Source organism: Medicago truncatula, chromosome 7 (genome assembly GCF_003473485.1).
Source record: "Medicago truncatula cultivar Jemalong A17 chromosome 7, MtrunA17r5.0-ANR, whole genome shotgun sequence".
NCBI lineage: Eukaryota > Viridiplantae > Streptophyta > Magnoliopsida > Fabales > Fabaceae > Medicago > Medicago truncatula.
In genome coordinates, this window is record NC_053048.1 from 16,405,057 (window position 1) to 16,417,642 (window position 12,586).

Sequence of the window (12,586 nt, forward strand, 5' to 3'; positions counted from 1 at the left end):
TTATTTGGCTTGGAGGAGTTTTGACTCATTGCCTACGTACCCTTTTAAGGGATCAAAACCAATCGTAGTTCATTCTCAAAAATTGTTTTTGCTCTTTGTTGGTTGATTTTAAGTTTGAAAAAGGAATTTTGAAGAATGGAGATGAGAGGCCTCAAGGGCATGAGATTTGGAAAATGTGAGGTGGAACTAGTTATTTTGCAAAATAAAGTCTAAGTATGATTAAAATTCATTAAGATTTTTACTTAAGAAAATAAAAGGAAAATGAGGAGTTTTGACTCCTATTTTTTGGAAAAAAGGTTTTCAAGTGAGGTTATTCACATTTTTTGGGAAAATGATTTTTTGTCTAAGCATTATAAAACCTAAGCATACATCTAAACATACATTCCCTAATCAGGCATCTAGAATATCCATGTGGGGTGTGTGCATGTGTCGGTGTACATCACTTATAGTGTCCATAGTCCTTTACATTGAGTCCTAGATACATGCTATGGTCTTGCAAAAATTTAAAAGATGAATTTAAACTAGCCTAAAATATTACATAACCATTGGAAATACAAAAGGGAAAAATTGCAAGGAATAAAGTCTAATCTAATAGGAATGAGGATGATGTAGTAAGATGCTATGAGATGAGTGAAGCATAAGTCAACAAATGTTAGCAAAACAAGATAAAAAATATACCATGAGTGATAAAAAACAATCAATTGAACATGAAATGGAATGGTAAAGAAATGATGAGAATAACCAAGACATAATGAGAAGAAAAGTTGCTTAAAATGCAAGAAACACCTAAACCATGCTAAAACAGCAACACACTCATAAAATCAACATCACATATATCATAAAATTGCATACTAATTGTTCATAACATGTGTCTAAATTTATGAAGAAAGATATGGCAAGAAAATCACAATATTAGCCTAAAAAGAAACAAATTAACCAAGAAAATAACACCTACATTTTTTATCATTTTTAAACCATTGAAAAAACATCACAAAAGGGTTAAAATGTATTAAGAAATATATGACAATTTTTAGGAATTTTTAGGAAAAAATATTAAGTACACAGAGGTTCAATTAGCAAAAAGTAGGGTGTAGGTAGCAAGAAAAAGCAAGAAACGCACAGGAACCCTAGGCCCAAACCCAAAGCCCAAACACTCAGCAACCTGATGACACAGGGGGCGTTGGATTGATCCGGAGGGGGGAAACCCTAGATCCAACGCCTCAGGATGAAGGAAAGACGAACCGGAGATGAACCGGAGATGAACCGGACCGGTTCAGGTGCTTATAAATAGGTTCAGGCACCGGTCCAATTCATTTCCTCTTCTTCTTCCTCTCTCTAAACCTCACTTCTCTCACTAGGTTCTAGCTTCTCTCTTCTCACCTTTGCCGGTTTCTGAAAGAAACGGCTGAGGAAGATGAAGATCGGCCGGAACCTTCAAGGTTCGCCGGAATCTTCATCTTCTCCGGCGAGCAAACTCAGATTCTGACCTAATACTTCCAGAAACCTAAAATTTTTACCCCAATCGATTCGTCTCTCTATTCTAAGCATGATTTTGGCACTGGTTTTCACAAATAAAGTTTGAATCGACGTAGATCTAAAACTTTTACGGTTTTGAAAATGTTTTTTTTTTAAGTTTTCAGTTTTTTTGAAAGAAACTTTTCGAAACCCTAAGGATCTACATCGATTTGCTTTCGCTGTTGTTTTTGAGAAAGAAAGAAGAGGTTTGAGTTTACCTGAGGTTTTTTGATTCGAAGATTCTTGATGAAGATCTTCTGGAAACTTCGATCTGGTTCTTTTGTTGCTTTGTTGCTCTGAAACCGAAAATAAATCGGTGTTTCTTCACTGATTCACCTTCTTCTTCTTCTTCACCGGTTCAGATTCCTTTGTTCTTCTTTCCTTCTTCTTCTCACTGATTCCTTCGTGATCGGTGCTGGAGTTTGCCAATGGCGAATTCTCACTTTGAATTGCGAAGGAAACCAATTCGATGATGAAGATTCAGTGAAGAATCTCTGAGAATTGCGAAAGATCTTGTTGATTTGCACTGATTTGTGATGTTTTGTGTTGATTTGTGTTGATTTGTGTTGATTTGAGTTGATTTGGATTGATTTGGAAACGGTTAGGGTTTGAGTGTTCTTGGTGTTCTTCGTGATTTCTGGAAATTGTTGAGTTTTGATCTTTGAGAGCAGAAAGAGAAAGTTGGAAAGTGTTTGTGATGTGGCGTGTGATTAATGGATCTCATTCTGACTTGTACAGTAATTGCACCTTTTATAGGCTGCCAAATGTGCTTGAGACCCAATGAGAAAGGGACACCTGTCCTTGGGTTGTGCTTGGCTCTGCCTTGGACTTTTGGCCTTAAGGACCTATCTGCAAAATAAGGAAATTGAAGGACTGGACTGCAAACTAAGAAAAAAGGACTAAAAAGTAATTTTTAAAAGTTTTGGACTAAAATGCAAATTAAAATAAGATTGGATTAAAATTGGTAATTTGAAAAAAACGTAAAGAGAAATCGAAATTTTGACAGGAAAAGACCAAAATGCCCCTAGGGAATAAAATGACTCAACCTGACTTAGATGCAATTTTGAAATGATTTTAAACAGAGATTCAACAATGATTTGTACAGACAAATTGAAAAGACTCAGAGGCAAACACAGGGACTAAAATGGGTTCCACTGCAGGAAATGACCAAAATACCCTTTTGTATGATTTTTGAAATAAAATGCAAGAAAAGGTAATGCGATGTTTCTGAGAGAGTTTAAACGACTTGTAATGCAAGAAAGACATTTTGGATGGTTTTATGCAAGAAAATCACAATTGAAAATACTTTGAGACAGAGACAGCAAAAGATGCAGATGAAACAAAGTAAAGACTCAGAGTAAAACAACAGTAAATTGACAAATATCAGTAGTAGAAAAGAAATTTGAATGAGTATTTTTAGGTCCAAAATCAGGGTATAACAAGTCTATACATGATGATTAAGATGTTGTTGAGCTCCAAATTATTGGATGCATATTGAGTTGTTGATTAAGATTGTTTTAGATTGATTGAGTCCATGCATTAGCATTCATATGTTGGGGGCTCATGCCCTGGAGCTTAGTCCTCACCACGATGGAGCATTTGCTCAAATAAATGTTGGGGGCTTATGCCCTGAAAGTATATTAATACTAAACTGTTGGGGGCTCATGCCCTGATTGGTACCACGTGCATACAAGAGGTTTAGATCTGCATTGTCGCATTTGTCGAGTCGAAAGATGTTATGTTATTGATGATGATTAAAATGACGTGATTACTTGATGATTGTTTATCAAGGATGCAATGATGCTTAAGATTGTTTATGTTGTTAATTATGATTTTGAATTATATTGATTAATATTATTGTGTTATGAAATCTCACCCCTTCTGCTTGAAAATGTTGCTCTTCGTATGAGTAACTTGCAGGTGATCGTGCTTAGTGTGCAGTTTGCTGTCGTGAGTGGCCTTGCCTCACTGTGTCGTCTAGGTCGCTCTGATACGTAACGGGATGGGGTTCTATGATATGCATGCTTCATTCTCTTGCGTGAACAACTACGATATTTTATGATGTTGAATATTTAACTGAGATATTTTGATGGGGCCTACGTGCCAAAACGATTTATGGATTTCGAATTAATTTTCCGCTGCAATGTTTAAGATATTTTGTTGAAGGTTAAATTGTTAATTAACTGATTTTTGGATTATGTTTGAATGTGATATCGCGTTTATGATGTTTACTCTGATAAATATTTAGAAATTTTTATATTGGAAAAACGGGGTGTTACAATGTACTTTTAGAACCGGGTGACTGATACAAACCAAATCAATTGACAAACTAGGTTAAAATTGATCAAAATATGCTACTAACAGCCAAACAATCTAAAACTAGAGTACATAACACTATCAATGCAAACACGTACACTTTTTCCCTTTTACGGTTACTAATAGCTATGAAAATATTTCAGAAATTATGCCATAAATTTATACACAGGGGCCAGGGTACTATTATGCATGCCCTAGTTATTAACAAGACTAAAATTTATTCCAGGTCTGTTTTTACGAGATATTGAGAAAATACTTCTTTTACAATTTTCTAAGTTAAATCTTGGAGAAACAGTGAGAAAAAGAGTGGAAGTGGAATACCATAACTTGCTCGTTGTTGCTGAATCTTGTTGTTGTCGTCGTTGTTGGTTGAATTAGTAAGTGTTACTAAAGTTAAAGAACTAAGAACATTATTGTTGAATATATGTTGTTGTTTATATTATTATGATGTGATGATTATGTTGTGTCGTTTATATTACTATGAGAAGATGTTTATGATATGATGAATTATGTTGTTATGATGTTGATTATGATATTGATTATGATGTTATGATGATTGTTTATGGTGTTGAATATGAGGTTGTTATGATGTTACATGATGACGATTATGAATGTTGTGATGATGATTACATGATGTTATCTATGAGTTGTTAAATGTACTTGATGATGGTTATGTTAAGTTGATAAGTTGTCTTTTATTCATGAATTGCTAATAAAATGTTTGATGAATAATTATTATTATGAAATGATGATGTTACGTATAGTTGCTAAGTTGTCTTCCATCCATGAGTTGTTAATGAGATGCTTGATGGAGAATGTTAATACGAATTAATGATGTTGTTATGTTGTATATGAACTATGAATATGATGTTGTTACGTTGTTTATGTCATTGATTATGAAGTTGTTATGTTGTATACGAATTATGAGTATGATGTTATATGATTATGATTAAGATGTTGATTATGATGTTAAATGATGTTGTTATGATGTTGTTTATGATATCGAGTTATGACTGTTGATATAATGAGTACAAGATATGGTTTAGGAGACGTTGAAAGAATTATTATTACTAATTGATGGAGTTTAAGTTGTTAGATGCATTTGATGAATTATATGCTTATTATTTATTGTTTGTGAAATCTCACCCTTTCTGTTTGAAAATGCTGCCCTTCGTATGGGTAACTTGGAGGTAATAAAGATTAGTAGGAGTGGTGGCTCAAATGTCTTAGGGCTTTGATACGTAACGGGATGGGAAATTGTTGCTAAATTTATCATTCCTTTATGTATCAATTTTGGAACATATTGTTGAAGCTTTTATTGTCGTTGAATTAATTCCACTGCAAAGTTTTAATTATTACGTTGTTGAAATTTGAAGAATAATTATGTAATTATTCCATTTGTGATTTTTAAAGAAAAGAGGTGTAACATTCCGTTTAAGGTGTTTTACTCTGATTAATTTATGAAATTTTTATGTTGGGAAAACGGGGTGTTACACAACATAATCATTAATCATTATTCTATAGAAACATCACTATTTTGAAATGTGAAATATCATTTACAATACAAATTAAATTGTATTTTTAAAATTAATTACCTGAATTGTTGTGCAAAAGAATAACCATCACTTAAAAACTATTAAAATCATTCTAATCAAAGTGTTTAATCCAATTTCTTCAGAGTTCACACCGTATGTTCACTACAAGAAAAACTGCAAATTGCGACACTTCATCTGCGACCCTTACCTTGCAACTGCCTCAAAGTGCATTTTTGCAACAGTTGTTGCGGCTGTTAGGATGAACCGTCGCAGATTTTTTTGGTTAATTAATTAGAAGGCGCGTTGTATATTTTCATTCCCCGCTTTACCAAATTTTCGTTCCCCCATTTCTCACTTCCCCAAACTCGCAAACTCACTCTTCACCAACTCACTCCATCTCCATCTCCATCGCCAACTCATTCCATCTCCATCGCAAACTCACCCATCTCCATCGTTCACTCTTCACCAACTCACTCGCTCCTCACCCCTTCTTCTTCCTCACCCCTTTTCCTCGTTCACCAACTCAATCGCTACTCACCCCTTCTTTTTCCTCGTTATGCCTGCAACCAACTCAATCGCTCTCACACTCCAAACCTAGACACTCGATTCAGATTTGTCTCCTTCCCAAACCCAAACCTTGCTTTGAATCGGTCCAATCGGTTCTACAATCAGTCCAATAGCTGATTCAGATTCTTCTCACACCCAATATTGCTCAAATTCCAACTCACTCAGTCCACAATCCATCACCGTTGATTTTATTGCTCTGAAAGGTTAGTGAATTACCTTTGCTAAATTGATTTTATTGCTGCTAATTTGTGATTTAAAATTTTAGGGTTTCTGATTTGGGTTTTTTGATTTATGTAATCCTTCACCTTTGGTTTAAGTTTTTGATTCAGAAAATTTGATTTGGGTTCTTCTGGTACAGTGAAAAATGTTTTAAGTTAACATGTTTTAAGTTAGTTATGTAGCCATAACCTGTGAGGATACACATAACACGTTTGGGTACACATATTATTTGTTACACCGCTTACCGTATCGGTTTGTTTTGTCGTTAGTATATCATTTGAATCCCGCTTACCGAGGGATTGCTTGGTGCGTTAATTTTGTCGTTAATGGGGTTGGGAGTCGGTTTTGTCTGCTGTGCAGTGATGTTTCAGCAATGGCTTTACGGTTCTGGAAGGTGTGCCTGGGATGTCAGCAGGTTTTGTTTGGCTTTTGCTGTCATTTTCTAGTGTGGGCTGCTTGTAGATGGGTTAGGCGCTGCTGTAGCAGATGGTGCAGCAACTGTGTTTATGTTGAAGTGGTGGTTTGTTCTCTCGTTTGATGGTTTTGGGTTGTGATGCAGGGGTATGTGCTATATAGCAGTATTTTTTGCTTTGTTTTCTTGCTTGGAGCTCCCTTTCTGTTTTGGTCTATGGCCGTATACTCCTGCATCACGATTAGGAGGTTTTGGGGTTTTTGGTGTGCCGCCTATAATGGCTTATTAGTTAGGGTCAAATCTTAAGTTTATTGGTTCTGTTATGGACATGAAAACACTAACTTAGTGTATGATATTAGTCTTTGAATGATATTAACTTAGTGTATGATATTAACTTTACACTTTAACTTAGTGTATGATATGTTTATACTTTATGCTCAATTATCTTTGAATTCTATTAGTCTTTTAATGTTTAGCAACTCAGAGAGTTATTGTTCTAGTAAAAAATAAAGTCAATAACTACTTTGAATAACAAGTTAATTTATTTGTGAGCACTAGGTTAGGAGGCATGCCACATTCAGATGGCAGTAGGTTAGGTTTGTTGATATAAAATCTAAATCCCTATTTTTAGTTTTAAAGATAACAAACTAATTAAATTAAACTTTATTAATTCTAATTTTAATTGTTATATAACTTGTGCTCTTGAGTATCTTTTTTTTAAGTTAAAGGTATAAAAGCATTGTACAATTATCAAGGAAAGCACCAAGTTATGATGAAGAGATTGATCTCAAGCATTGGTCTCAAATATGGATTTAAGTTCAAATAAGGCCAAGCACGTACAGAGCAATGGAATGTTACATTTAAGGAAGCAATAAATATTTCAAGCATAAACTATATCATGACAAGGAAATATTATTTGAAGCTTACTACAAATGAACATATGAACAAAAAGAACATATTTAATGTCATGTGCAAAAAGGTTGGCATGAGAATGACCACTATAATTTCGACAACACATCAAGAGTGTAAGACAAATACAAAACTATGAACCTTTGGATATTCACTTTATGGTCACCTCACAACATGACAAGAAAGCTACCTAGTACAAGAAAAGCCTTTTCTTTGGGCTCAAGACTTATGTTACAGCAACAAGTGAAAAGGAAATGAGTTGTACAAAGCTCATGTCTCACGTAGCAAGAAACAAAGTACAAAGGAAAGCTTCAGCAGATTTAGAGATCGATCTCAACTTTGAAAGGAACAGTTTCATCTCAAAGGCTCCCATGATTCTTGCGCTGCAAGAAAGGAAGAATTTATCAAGAGTTTTTCTCCTATAAATAGAAGACTTCAGCAAGAGAGAAAAACAACTTTTGAGCAAAAGAAAAAAAGACAATATTCATCAAGAATTTCTTTGTTTACAAGTCACTCAAGAACTATATCTTTGTGTTGAGCAAGCAGCTCTTTTGTGTATTAAGTCTTTGAAGAAGTTTAATACTCTCAAATACTATTGTAAAAGAATCTGCAAGTGTGCAGAAAGGTTGTAAAAATTCTTGCTCGTAACGGCAAGTGACTTGGCCAAGTGAAGGGTGAAAGAAAGTGTTGTAAAGATCAGAAAGATCTAAAAAGAAAGAAGGAATTGAGATTAAGTCATAACTCAATTACCTAGTGGAAAATCTCACAAGTATTGTGGGGACTGGACTAACCCACGTTGGGTGAACCAGGATAACTCTTTTGTGTGATCCTTCTTCCTTATCTATTTTATATTTGCACTAGTCACACACCTTCACTATATCTATTTAAAATTCCATTTAAATCACCAACGTTTCTGTTGAGAATTTTTTAATAGGTAATTTTTATTACATCACAATTCAAACCCCCTTTCTTGTGATAATTATTTATCATCAAGGTTCGCAAGTGAGTGTTGCAAACAATATATTGTGACAGGAAACATTTTAGTAACCTCGTAACTTTCATAAAATTTTTCTTTATCTTAGTCTCTAAGATGGAATTTTATAAACTAGAGACACTTGTGTTGCAATTGTTTCTCCTTAGATCCCATTTATCAGTGTGTTGACTATATCAGTATTAACTTACTTTGTGCTTTTATTTAAAAAAAAAAAATTTACCAGTCGATTGAATTTAAAGATATAGTCAAGATTGGGCACACTCATACTCAAGATGCTACACCTTTGACTCTCGGACAGGAGTTTAGTGGGTATACTACACAAGTAAGCTTACTTTCATTTGGTTTTTGATGTTGTGTATTTTGTTTATCATTGCCTCATTAGTATGCTTTGTAAAATAATGAGAGTTTGTGGGGAGGGGTTTCTCACAACTTTTTCCTTTATTGACAGCTGAAGTATAGTCTTGATCGTGTGATTACCATTTTTCCGCGTATGTATCAGTGTGTGTGGCTGCTATCTAATGCTATTGTTTACTTTATTTGAGGTGTTAATTGATTTGGTTGCAATTTCAGAGCTATAAAAGGAGACGTTACTCATCAGAAAAGGGCTTCACATGGTTTTTGTTTTAGTTTTACTATTCAACACTAGTTTTTCAGTTGTATTTTATTATTTCTTTTGAAACTTTTGGCTACTAGAGAGATAAGAATTCTATTCTAAAGCATGTTTTCTTTGGAATCGAAAGCTTAGTTTTCTTTAGCATACCCTTCTTTTCAATGAAAGTCACCGTACCTTTAAATTTTCATTCCCATAATTTTATCCCAATTCCCTTTATTTGAAATGCTGCTACCTATTATTTTTATTGATTCCAATTGAGTTGCTGTTTTGCACATCTGTTCTGATACGTGTTTCAATTCTATAAGTTTTCTTGTTACTGCACTTATTTATTATAATTCATTCAACTTCATATTGCTTGCTATTCTAATTGAGTTTCTTTTCCGGCTGCTATTACTACACATATATTCCAAATCCATTTGGCTGCCGTATTCAATTGTTGCTGTCGTTTTATTGTTTTGTCCCGTATTCCATACCTATAACCAGACCATGTTGCATGTGGCTCTTCTGTTTCGATACCAATCTCTTTGAATTGCTAGTTTAATTTGCTTTAATTAAAGTTCAAGTTGTTGCTTCTGTTAGGTGCTGCTGCTACCAATTCAATTAACTTTGATTGAATTGCTTTGGTACGCTGTACTACTTTCTTTTAATTTGTTTTAATTAAAGTTCATGTTGGTGCTTCTGTTAGGTGCTGCTGTTATCAATTCAATCAACTTTGATTGAATTGCTTTGGTACGCTGTACTACTTCACGCTGTACTACTATTGAAAGACGATGCACAAATGGAGGTACACCCTTGTTTGATGATTTCCTTCTGTCTTACAATATAGAATTTATCTTTTATTTGGGATTTCTGTAGTTAGATTTAAATTTAAACTTGTTAGGGCTGGAACTATATAGGCAATTCGAAGTAGGAATGTGAAGTGAATGAGTAGTAGGCCCCTGCTACCTGCATGTAGATGAATGTTTTGAATTTTTTTATTAACAAGCCAGCAATTTGACTTATGATTGTTCAGTAAAAAAAGGGGTCTATTTTAGAGTGAAGGGTTATAAAAGCTGCTATTAGATATTGGGGATTTCATTATAATTGATTATTTTGCTTGTTATGCTAATTGTGATGACTTGCAATGTCTTGATGCTTCATCAAACCTGAACTGATTATTAAAAGTCAATATTATACAAGGAAGTTGTTGGATATTGTTTTTTGAAGGAACAAGTTGTTGGATATTTGATGAATGAAGTTAGCATAAAGTAATTATGTAAGCTCTTTTGGAGATGAATATTATTTTTATGAAGATTTATAAATGTTTTGCACAAGTGTATAACTGTGATGTGAATGTGTTTGTGTGTAACTATATATGTAAGCCCTTTTGAGATTAACTAGGTTCACATGTGTGTGTGTTTGACTGCTATCTAATGCTTTAGTTTACTTTAAACTGTGATGGATTGAAATATTGCCAGACTAATTTGCAAAAATGCTCACCCCTTTTATGATTAAAGATGAGGAGTACAAGGTTGTGGAATTCCCTCTATCCTTGTTTATGACCATATTTTATAATTCACTTTTTTGTCTTGATATTCGGCTTTGGAATTGTTAAATAAAAATACAATTTGTTTAATGAATTGATATTCAATAAAGTCATTGGATGTTGTATGTCAAACTACCTAATTACATTGAAGATGGCTTAAGGTGGATGACCATACAAAGTCCAGTAAAGGACTTGGTAGCATTATGTCAAACTAAATCAAAATACTTTTTTATACAAAATGGTTAACCATTGTGGTATGTACATGTTACAGGTTAAGAATGTACTTATTCCAAATGATGAACCTCAAAAACTAGTAGGCAAGTAGCCAAGTCTCTAACAATAAGCCTCTAGGTATGTCACTTGAACCTTTTGTTCTAGATTTTGAGAGTCTTTGAGATCAACTTCATCAAAAATATTTACTTAGTTATAATATTAATGTCAAATGATTAACTGTTAGATTAAGCTTCCTTTGTTTTTGCTTACAATATTAGATATGTTTTAGAAATTTCAGAGTTGTGATTTAAATGCACGCATGTCAAGAGCATGGCTAAAATTTGGCCTTACACCATGACAACATACGCTTATTCTAATTTATAAAGAATTTTAGAACAATAAGAGGAAATTAAGTCTGACAGCATACAAATTTATCTAGCATATTCTAATTCATAGATTTTCAAACTTTCAGGGATCTACTTGGGATTGGGCGAGCATGCTTTGAGATGTTGAGGCCCTTGGGTTATAGTCTTTTGGCAGAAATTGCACATCATGTTTGGCAAGATCTGTTTCAATCACATGTATGCTATTCCATAGTGGTTATTTTTGACAAATATATCAGAAAGTAATTATAGTTTAATTGCGCAATAAGTTACAATCATGACTTGCGTGACATTATTGATTATTTTCATGTTAGGAACTCAAGAAACCTTATTGTATCACTTGTTTGTATTTTATGTAAATGTAAAATTCATATTTTAGTTTATGAATTTGTTCATATCTTTTATTATGAATTAATTTAGTTTTGTCATAAAAATTATTTTTGTTATATATTTTTTTTTTTTCAGAAAAAAGTTCTATTAAAAATTCAGGAAAAAATTGATTTTTTTTTAATAATATCAACCAATTGCGACAGTTCTAAACTGTTGCAATGAATTTTTTATTAATAAATTTTATGCATTGCGACCCTTGAACTGTCGCAAAAGACAGTTGCGACCCCAACATCCGCGTCGTTGGGGAACCGTCGCAAATGTATTTGCGATGGTTCTAACCGTCGCAATCAGCCATTTCAAAGGTCGCAAAATGCATATTTTTTTGTAGTGGTTGATTCTTTCATCAGATTCGTCATTTGACATCCACTTCTGCAACAATTAAAATCAGGTGAATAAAGATCAAGATGAATTGAAGGTAGGAAAAATAGAGAGAAGTTCGTTTAATTATTTTTCCAATTGAAAAAATATCATAAATCGAACAATTTTTAAGAATTAGATCTATGAAAAAAAATGGGAATAAGAAGAAAAAATAAATAAAATGAAAGAGTGATATCGGAAAGTTTTTCAAAATTTTATCATGAATCTCGAAATTGTGTGAAAATGTTGAAACTTAAAAGCACAATTTATAGCAAAAGATGTGAAATTTGTGAGTTGTAAGACCATCCACAATGGTGAATGCTTCACCTATTTAACACCACATTAAATAGGCACCCCCATTGTGGAGAATAATATATGGGTGGCTATGGAGAAGGGTGGCTATGGAAGCACCCTCTCTTCATTTTTCTTTAATAAATCTTAATAAAAAATATAATGTTGTTAAAATGTAATGATATAAAATTATTTGTGGGACCTATTTAATAATTTATTTTGAGGTGCTAGGTTGGAGAAAAATGGTGCTTATTAAGTATTACCATAAAATGAATGATGTGGACATATGAAATAAATGTAAGCACCTAATTTAGGGTGCTCTGTTGAGGATGGTCTAACTAAAAATG

The 12,586-nt window shown here is 33.4% G+C and overlaps 1 long non-coding RNA gene across 1 annotated transcript; it reads left to right on the forward strand.

Annotated features, from left to right (window-relative positions):
• Positions 1-8,688: 8,688 nt before the first annotated feature.
• LOC120577143 (uncharacterized) lies at positions 8,689-11,584 on the forward strand. The gene is made up of 4 exons (XR_005643197.1): positions 8,689-8,789; positions 8,916-9,864; positions 10,877-10,956; positions 11,291-11,584. It is a non-coding gene; the product is annotated as an uncharacterized lncRNA (long non-coding RNA).
• The last annotated feature ends 1,002 nt before the right edge of the window (positions 11,585-12,586 follow it).